At 44.7% G+C, this 10,055-nt stretch overlaps 1 pseudogene; it reads right to left on the reverse strand.

Moving 5' to 3' along the window:
• Window positions 1–456: 456 nt before the first annotated feature.
• Window positions 457–574, reverse strand: LOC124552766 (annotated as a pseudogene).
• Between the last annotated feature and the right edge of the window lie 9,481 nt (window positions 575–10,055).

The following is a 10,055-nucleotide window of genomic DNA, read 5'->3' on the forward strand; positions in this document are numbered from 1 at the left end:
ACGCTGTCAGGGTTTTTGTCCTGGATGGCGAGCGTTCGTTTCAGTAGTAGGGCTGCACATTTGGTCTTTATATCAACTAGACCTAGTCCCCCTTCTTTTGTTGGTAGCGAGCACGTTGCTTGCGCCACTTTGAATATATTTCGACGCCACAACAGGCAGTACACTGCGCTCGTTAGTGCTCGCGCAATTTCTGTCGGGATGCTTAAGATTTGCGCCAGGTACCAAGCTTTCGACAGGATCGTCGTGTTTATCAGTTCTGTTTTCTGGTGGATTGTTAGCTTCCGGTTCGCGTGCTGTCTGGAGAGACCTCTTATGGTGTGTAGCACGTCCCTCCAGTTGTATGCGGCCATTCTAAGTGGACAAGACTGTATATATATTCCAAGAACTTTATGGCTTTCTGCTATTTTATACCATTGGCTGTCTGTGGCATCACGAGGCTGAGTGCACCCTGAAAAATGGCAACAGCACATGGCGACCCGGATGGTCACCCATCCAAGTGCCGACCACGCCCGACAGCGCTTAACTTCGGTGATCTCAAGGGAACCGGTGTGTCCACTGCGGCAAGGCCGTTGCCGGCTGTAAATCAGGTTAACCTTAAATACACGCTGTAACGCTCGTGAGCCTTAGTTACCCTTGAGAGTCGGCGCGGTCTACTGATGCTAGAAAAGAATGCCATTAAGGCGACTGACATGCCATTATTAAAACCTCACTGAGTTTGACCGAGGTCGTGTAATAGGGCTACGAGAAGCTGGATGTTCCTTCTGCTATAATGCAGATAGACTTGGCAGGAATGTAGTTACAGTATATGTTAGCTGGCAGTGGTGGTCAGAAGTCGCAAGGAAAACGCGCTCCGGACTGCCACGATTGGGAAGACCATCGTGTTCGGCGTATGGCATTCTTCCCTCAGCACGCTTTCCATTTAGCTTTTCGAATGGAGTGTTAGTGTCTCATTTGGAGTATTTCAGGCTGGATTACTGTGTTGTACTGCCAAATCTTTGTTTGATAGGACAAGCATTTATTATTATACACGTCTTGTATTTTAACTGTAAGCACTCCTTTTTTTTGTAGTCGAGTCTTCTGTGAGATCTTTTCTCCCCCTGTAGGTTCGAGGATGTCACGTAGATATTAGAAATGTGTCACCGCGTGTACTTTCGCATTTTTGGTGTGTAATATTTGTATGTTTAATTTTGAGCAGAATAATTCAAATTTCTGGAAAGAGATATTTTTCAGCACATTGTACCATATCGTCAGCGAAAGTCAGGTTTAAGATTTTTATCGTGTCCTGGGATAATCCTAGTCGTGTTAGTTTCGAGGGTCCTTCGATTTTCAGTTCCTTTTCCCATTCCCCCCTTACTTTGTCCAAGACTAGGTTGAAATATAGTAGGGATAATCCGTCTCCTTGGCGCATTCCACTTTTGATTATGAACGGGTTGGAGATTTCACCGATGAATTTCACTTCCGATGTTGTGCCAGCTACTGTCTGTCTGTCTGTCTGTCTGATTAGTCGCAGTGTTTTTGGGTCGAGTCCCTGTTGTTATAAGTTGTTGAACAAGGATTGTCGGCAACAGAATCTTACGCTTTCTTGAAATCTATGCAAGTGCAAATGATTGGAGCATTCCTATTAGCCTTATATTTTAGAATTGTTTTCAGACTGAAGATTTGTTCTATGCATGAACGACCGGGGTGGAAACCTGCCTGGTATTCTCCAATTTTGTGTTCTGTCTGTCCTTTTGTTCTCTGGAGTCATTATTATTATTATTATTATTATTATTAGTTGCGGCAGCTGCTGTAGTACAGGTATTGTCAGTATTAACTTTTTATAGTTCATAGTCAGAATTGTTTGCTCACATTCCCACTTCAGACGCTCAAATTACTTGAATACTATTTTTCGTATTGAAATCGTTATTTCTTAGGAATCTACGATATGAAAATGATACTGTACAAGGTGTGATCAAACAGTAAAGCGAATTACTGTTTTTCTTAAAGAATCTTCATTTATTCATCAACATCAACTTTGTGATCTACAAAGTAGTCCCCCTCAGATTCAATACACGTTTTTTAAATATTGGTAGCACTTCTGGAACTCATTTTTCGTTATGTTGTTCTGCCTCTTCAGTGACATTTTGTTCTCTCAGCAGTGGCGACAAAACGACGTTCCTTCTCGTTTCTCTTCAGCGTCAGGAATAGAAAGAAGTCGCAGTGGGCCATGTCAGACGTATAGGATGGCTGAGACAACATACCGTTTCGTTTTTTGCCAAAAAATCACGAATATGCGATTGGTGGAAGCGGGAGCATTATCGTGATACAGTTTCCACGAGCGGTTTTGCCACAATTCTGGTCGCTTTCTCGGGAGACGCAAACAGCACATAACTTCAAGGTAGTATTCCATATTGACTGTACGACAAAAAGGCAGGAGCTCATCATGCAGTATAGTACTATAATAGTAGAATACTGTTAGAAGAACCTTCACATGTGGCTGAACTTACGGAATTTTTTTCAGTCTTGGTTCTAGTTTCCACTGGGAGGATTGGGCATCGATTTCGACGTCATACCCGTATATGCATGTATTGTCACCTGTTATAACCTTATTTAGAAGTTCTGGGTTGTTGTCGATTTCATTCAGCAATTCTAGAGCGATGTCTATGCAACGTCGTTTTTGGTCGAAATTCAACAATTCCGAACAAACTATACTGTCATACGTTTCATGCCCAACACATCCGAGGAAATTGCTTGGCGTGCGCCAAATGATATGCCGATATCGTCAGCAACTTCTCTTATGGTGATTCGGCGAGTTTCCAGAACAATTTTCTTTACTTCTTCCACACTGTAGTCAGTAATTGATGTGCTAGGGTGTCCAGGGCGGTTGTCGTCTTCAACGTCTTCTCGACCCTCTTGAAACGTTGCTGCCACTCGTAAACTCCTGTCTTACTCATAGTAGATCCACCAAAAGCCACAGTCAACATTTCGGATGCAGTGCTGCACTTTATTCCATTTTTCAAGTAAAATGTTAGGCAAATTCTTTGATCCGTCTTTTTCGAAAGTAAAAATACGAGGCGCACTCGAAAATACTTATAATATTTTCTATTGCCAACAATGAACTGAGTATTCAAAACAGCTGAAAATGTAGGCATTCAGTAGGAACGTGTGTACCAACAAGACAAAAAAAGTTGAAAATCGGATGTGTAAAGATCGCGATATTAAGAAAATTCCTGTTAGGCTTTGATCAGACCTCGTATGTGTGCAACCGTGGTATGATGTAAGAGGGTGTCTGATGGACCTACTCAGAAGTAGTTGTTGTTGTGGTGTTCAGTCCAGAGACTGGTTTGATGCAGCTCTCCACGCTACTCTATCCTGTGCAAGCTTCTTCATCTCCCAGTACCTACTGCAGCCTACATCCTTCTGAATCTGCTTAGTGTATTCGTCTCTTGGTCTCCCTCTACGATTTTTACCCTCCACGCTGCCCTCCAATACTAATTTTGTGATCCCTTGATGCCTCAGAATATGCCCTACCAACCGATCCCTTCTTCTAGTCAAGTTGTGCCACAAACTCCTCTTCTCTCCAGTTCTATTCAATACCTCCTCATTAGTTACGTGATCTACCCATCTAATCTTCAGCATTCTTCTGTAGCACCACATTTAGAAAGCTTCTATTCTCTTCTTGTCTAAACTATTTGTCGTCCACGTTTCACTTCTTTACATGGCTACACTCCATACAAATACTTTCAGAAACGACTTCCTGACACTTATATCAAATAAATTTCTCTTCTTCAGAAACGCTTTCCTTCCCATTGCCAGTCTACATTTTATATCCTCTCTACTTCGACCATAATCAGTTATTTTGCTCCCCAAATAGCAAAACTCATTTACTACTTTAAGCGTCTCATTTCCTAATCTAATTCAAGCAGCATCCCCCGACTTAATTCGACTACATTCCATTATTCTCGTTATGCTTTTGTTGATGTTCATCTTATATCCTCCCTTCAAGACACTGTCCATTCCGTTCAGCTGCTCTTCCAGGTCCTATGCTGTCTCTGACACAATTACAATGTCATCGGCGAACCTCAAAGTTTTTATTTCTTCTCCATGCATTTTAATTCCAACTCCGAATTTTTCTTTTGTTTCCTTTACTGCTTGCTCAATATACAGATTGAATAACATCGGGGATAGGCTACAACCCTGTCTCACTCCCTTCCCAACCACTGCTTCCCTTTCGTGCCCCTCAATTCTTATAACTGTAGTAAAATAAATAAATGAATGGCTACACTGCCGCCTTTCGATAGAAACGCCAGAAGACTTTCGGGGAGTCGCTTCACTGCGAAGCCACCTGCGCGGTCGTACACGCCGTCCTTTCGCACCTCTTCCGACTGGCGGAGCACCTTGTCGGCAGCTCTGCTGGCGCCATTTGTACCTGCGTGCGCCAGTCCCGAAAGCGCTTGTAATGGCCGCGCAATTTGCGGCCGACCGGGGCAAAAACTCGACTTAATTACAGCCCAGGCCGCGGTCTGGCTCTTTCCTCGTGGCGGGCCGGCTCCCGAGTACTCCACAGACCAGCAGCGTCCAGGCGCGTGGCTCTGCCAGGCGTCTGCTGTACGCACACTAACAGGGCAGGGACACTGCCCCCAGTCGGTGGCATCCATCTCTTGAAAGTCTGCCTTTTTTCTTTTGGTCATCAGTTTCCTGATGCTATCCGCCACGAAATCCTCTCCTGTGCCAAACTCTCCATCTCGGCGTAACACTTGCACACTACACTCTCAATTATTTGTTACATGTTTTCCAATCTTACCTCATTCTTCCAGTAGAGTTTTTTTTTCCCTCCACATCTGCCTCTCCCTGCCTTAGCAAATACCACAGGATAGGCGCTTAATATCTCGTGGAGCCTCCTATGGCCCTGCAGACGTCGTGGAAGTGAGTCTACAACTCCCTGGTAGTCCTCTGGAAGCAGCTGACATCAGATCGTTTCCAGAGCGACAGCCAGTTTTGGTCTGCTCGTGGGTTCGGGATCCATGATACGGAGCCAGCGTTCCAGGACATCCCATATACGCTCGACAGGGTTCAGATCTAAGCTCTAGCCAAGGCCAGGTCCTGCTAGTAAGATTTTCTTTATTATACAACCAATTCCAGTCCACAGACCATCATCAAGTGTAATAAATATTTTACAGCAATTTACAAGATGATGCAAAATCAGTGGCACCACATAATACAAATTCAATGATTCGTCATTGTTGTCAAATCCATGCAAGGAGCACCAGAGTACAGAGACATGTAAAAAGGCAGACTATGGCGCTGCGTTCGGCAACGTCTACATAAAACAACAAGTGTCTGGTGGAGTTGTTAGATCGTTACTTCTACTACAATGGCAGGCGATCAAGATTTGAGTGTGTTTATTACAGGGTGGACCACTGATAGTGACCGGGCCAAATATCCCACGGAATAAGCATCAAACGAGGAAACTACTAAGAACGAAACTCGTCTAGCTTGAAGCGGGAAACCAGATGGCGCTATGGTTGCCCCGCTAGATGGCGCAGCCATAGGACAAACGGATATCAACTGTGGTTTTTTAAATAGGAACCCCCATTTTTTATTACATATTCGTGCAGTACGTAAAGAAATATGAATGTTTTAGTTGGACCGCTTTTTTCGCTTTGTGATAGATGGCGCTGTAATAGTCGCAAACGTATAAGTACTTGGTACCACGTAACATTTCGCCAGTGCGGACGGTATTTGCTTCGTGATACATTACCCGTGTTAAAATGGATCGTTTACCAATTACGGAAAAGGTCGATATCGTGTTGATGTATGGCTACTGTGATCAAAATGCCCAACGGGCGTGTGCTATGTATGCTGCTCAGTATCCTGGACGACATCATCCAAGTGTCCGGACCGTTCGCCGGACAGTTATGTTATTTAAGGAAACAGGAAGTGTTCAGCCACATGTGAAACGTCAACTACGACTTGCAACAAATGATGATGCCCAAGTAGGTGTTTTAGCTGCTGTCGCGGCTAATCCGCACATCAGTAGCAGACAAATTGCGCGAGAATCGGGAATCTCAAAACGTCGGTGTTGAGAATGCTACATCAACATCGATTGCACCCGTACCATATTTCTATACACCAAGAAGTGCATGTTGACGGCTTTGAACGTCGTCTACAGTTCTGCCACTGGGCAAAAGAGAAATTACGGAACGATTACAGATTTTTTCCACGCATTCTATTCACCGAGGAAGCGTCATTCACCAACAGCGGTAACGTAAATCGGCGTAATGTGCACTATTGGGTAACGGAAAATCCACGATGGCTGCGACAAGTCGTACATCAGCGACCTTGGCGGGTTAATGTATGTTGCGGCATTATGGGAGGAAGGATAATTGGCCGCCATTTTATCGATAGCAATCTAAATGGTGCAATGTATGGTGAAATCCTACGTAATATTCTAGCGATGTTACTACAAGATGTTTCACTGCATGACAGAATGGCGATGTACTTCCAACACGATGGATGTCCGGCACATGGCTCACGTGCGGTTGAAGCGGTATTGAATAGCATATTTCATGACAGGTGGATTGGTCGTCGAAGCACCATACCATGGCACGCACCTTCACCGGATCTAACGTCCCCGGATTTCTTTCTGTGGGGAAAGTTGAAGGATATTTGCCATCGTGATCCACCGACAACACCTGACAACATGCGTCAGCGCATTGTCAATGCATGTGCGAACATTACGGAAGGCAAACTACTCGATGTTGAGAGGAATGTCGTTACACGTATTGTCAAATGCATTGAGGTTGACGGACATCAATTTGACCATTTATTGCATTAATGTGGTATTTACAGGTAATGACGCTGTTACAGCATGCGTTCTCAGAAATGATAAGGTCACAAAGGTACATGTATCAAATTGGAACAACCGAAATAATATGTTCAAACGTACCTATGTTCTGTATTTTAATTTAAAAAAACCTACCGTTTACCAACTGTTCGTTTAAAATTGTGAGCCATGTGTTTGTGACTTTTACAGCGCCATCTATCACAAAGCGAAAAAAGTGTCCAAGTAAAACATTCATATTTCTTTACGTACTACTCGAATATGTAATAAAAAACGGGGGTTCCTATTTTTTAAAAATGCAGCTGATATCTGTTTGACCTACGGCAGCGCCCTCTGGTTTCTCCCTTCAAGCTAGACAAGTTTCGTTCTTTGTAGTTTTTTCGTTTGACGCTTATTTCGTGAAATATTTGGCCGGGTCAAGATCAATAGACCACCCTGTATATATATCCACCCTATATATATTAGTTCAAATGGCTCTGAGCACTATGGGACTTAACATCTGCGGTCATGAGTCCCCTAGAACTTAGAACTACTTAAACGTAACTAACCTAAGGACATCACACACATCCATGCCTGAGGCAGGATTCGAACCTGCGACCGTAGCAGCCGCGCGGTTCCGGACTGTGTATATATATATATATATATATATATATATATATATATATATATATATATATATATATATATATAGGGTGTTTCAAAAATGACCGGTATATTTGAAACGGCAATAAAAACTAAACGAGCAGCGATAGAAATACACCGTTTGTTGCAATATGCTTGGGACAACAGTACATTTACAGGCAGACAAACTTTCGAAATTACAGTAGTTACAATTTTCAACAACAGATGGCGCTGAAAGTGATGTGAAAGATATAGAAGACAATGCAGTCTGTGGGTGCGCCATTCTGTACGTCGTCTTTCTGCTGTAAGCGTGTGCTGTTCACAACGTGCACGTGTGCTGTATACAACATGGTTTATTCCTTAGAACAGAGGATTTTTCTGGTGTTGGAATTCCACCGCCTAGAACACAGTGTTGTTGCAACAAGACGAAGTTTTCAACGGAGGTTTAATGTAACCAAAGGACCGAAAAGCGATACAATAAAGGATCTGTTTGAAAAATTTCAACGGACTGGGAACGTGACGGATGAACGTGCTGGAAAGGTAGGGCGACCACGTACGGCAACCACAGAGGACAACGCGCAGCTAGTGCAGCAGGTGATCCAACAGCGGCCTCGGGTTTCCGTTCGCCGTGTTGCAGCTGCGGTCCAAATGACGCCAACGTCCACGTATCGTCTCATGCGCCAGAGTTTACACCTCTATCCATACAAAATTCAAACGCGGCAACCCCTCAGCGCCGCTACCATTGCTGCACGAGAGACATTCGCTAACGATATAGTGCACAGGATTGATGACGGCGATATGCATGTGGGCAGCATTTGGTTTACTGACGAAGCTTATTTTTACCTGGACGGCTTCGTCAATAAACGGAACTGGCGCATATGGGGAACCGAAAAGCCCCATGTTGCAGTCCCATCGTCCCTGCATCCTCAAAAAGTACTGGTCTGGGCCGCCATTTCTTCCAAAGGAATCATTGACCCATTTTTCAGATCCGAAACGATTACTGCATCACGCTATCTGGACATTCTTCGTGAATTTGTGGCGGTACAAACTGCCTTAGACGACACTGCGAACACCTCGTGGTTTATGCAAGATGGTGCCCGGCCACATCGCACGGCCGACGTCTTTAATTTCCTGAATGAATATTTCGATGATCGTGTGATTGCTTTGGGCTATCCGAGGCGGCGTGGATTGGCTTCCATATTCGCCAGACATGAACCCCTGTGACTTCTTTCTGTGGGGACACTTGAAAGACCAGGTGTACCGCCAGAATCCAGAAACAATTGAACAGCTGAAGCAGTACATCTCATCTGCATGTGAAGCCATTCCGCCAGACACGTTGTCAAAGGTTTCGGGTAATTTCATTCAGAGACTACGCCATAATATTGCTACGCATGGTGGATATGTGGAACATATCGTACTATAGTGTTTCCCAGACCGCAGCACCATCTGTTGTTGAAAATTGTAACTACTGTAATTTCGAAAGTTTGTCTGCCTGAAAATGTACTGTTGTCCCAAGCATATTGCAACAAACGGTGTATTTCTATCGCTGCTCGTTTAGTTTTTATTGCCGTTTCAAATATACCGGTCATTTTTGAAACACCCTGTATATATATATATATATATATATATAGGTTGGAACTTAAATAATTGCAACACTGCTGTGGAGACACTATGCAATGGAATCTACTATTGTCGCTGACAGCACACGTTGTTGACACACCTACCGTACCTCCGAGCAAACGGAATCGCCCGTCCCAAGTCAACACAGTCACTTGTGAGCTAGAGGTCTAACATAGCGGTGTCACTATGTTTTCGAATCAGGAACAACGGAATTGGATCAAGACAATCTGCCAGAGGTCGTACAGCTCGACAGTGTCATCAATGTCTTCAAGAGGCGTGCGGGGAATCTGCATTGCCGTACAGAACAGAGGCACGTTGGGTAAAAGCCTTCAACGGAGGTCGGCAAACTGTGGCAGACATGCATCGGGCAGGTGGTCCTAGCGTCTCTGATGAAGAAGTGCATGCTCTTACCGCGTTTGTGGGCAGTGATCGACGCAATGCGATTCGTGAGCTCGCCCACGGAACCGGATTAGAGCATACGATTGTGCTTCGCATCCTGAAGGAACGCCTGGGCATGCTAAAAATGGCATCACGATGGGTTCCGCAAGACTTGATGGAAATGGAGAAAGGGATGCGTTACGACGCTGCTCAGACGCATTTGGAGCGCTATGGGCGCGAAGGAGAGGCTTTCTGACGCCGTATCGTAACACTGGATGAGACATGGGCCACGTTGTACGAGCCAAAACTGAAACGAATGGCGTCGTTATGGGTCGCCGCGAAAGTCGAAAGTGCGCCAGAGCACCAGTATGGTGAAAGTTATGGTGATTCTCGTGTACGACTGTGCTGATGTTATCCTAACGCATTACGTTCCTCGCACGAGATCCCGGGTTCGATCCCCGGTGGGGTCAGGGATTTTCACCTGCCTCGAGATGACTGGGTGTTTATGTTGTCCTCATGAAAGTGGTGAGACTGGACTGAGCAAAGGTTGGGAATTTGCACGGGCGCTGATAACCGCGCAGTTGAGCGCCCCCAGAAACCTATCATCATCATC

This window comes from Schistocerca americana, chromosome 10, assembly GCF_021461395.2.
Source record: "Schistocerca americana isolate TAMUIC-IGC-003095 chromosome 10, iqSchAmer2.1, whole genome shotgun sequence".
NCBI classification, from domain to species: Eukaryota; Metazoa; Arthropoda; class Insecta; order Orthoptera; family Acrididae; genus Schistocerca; species Schistocerca americana.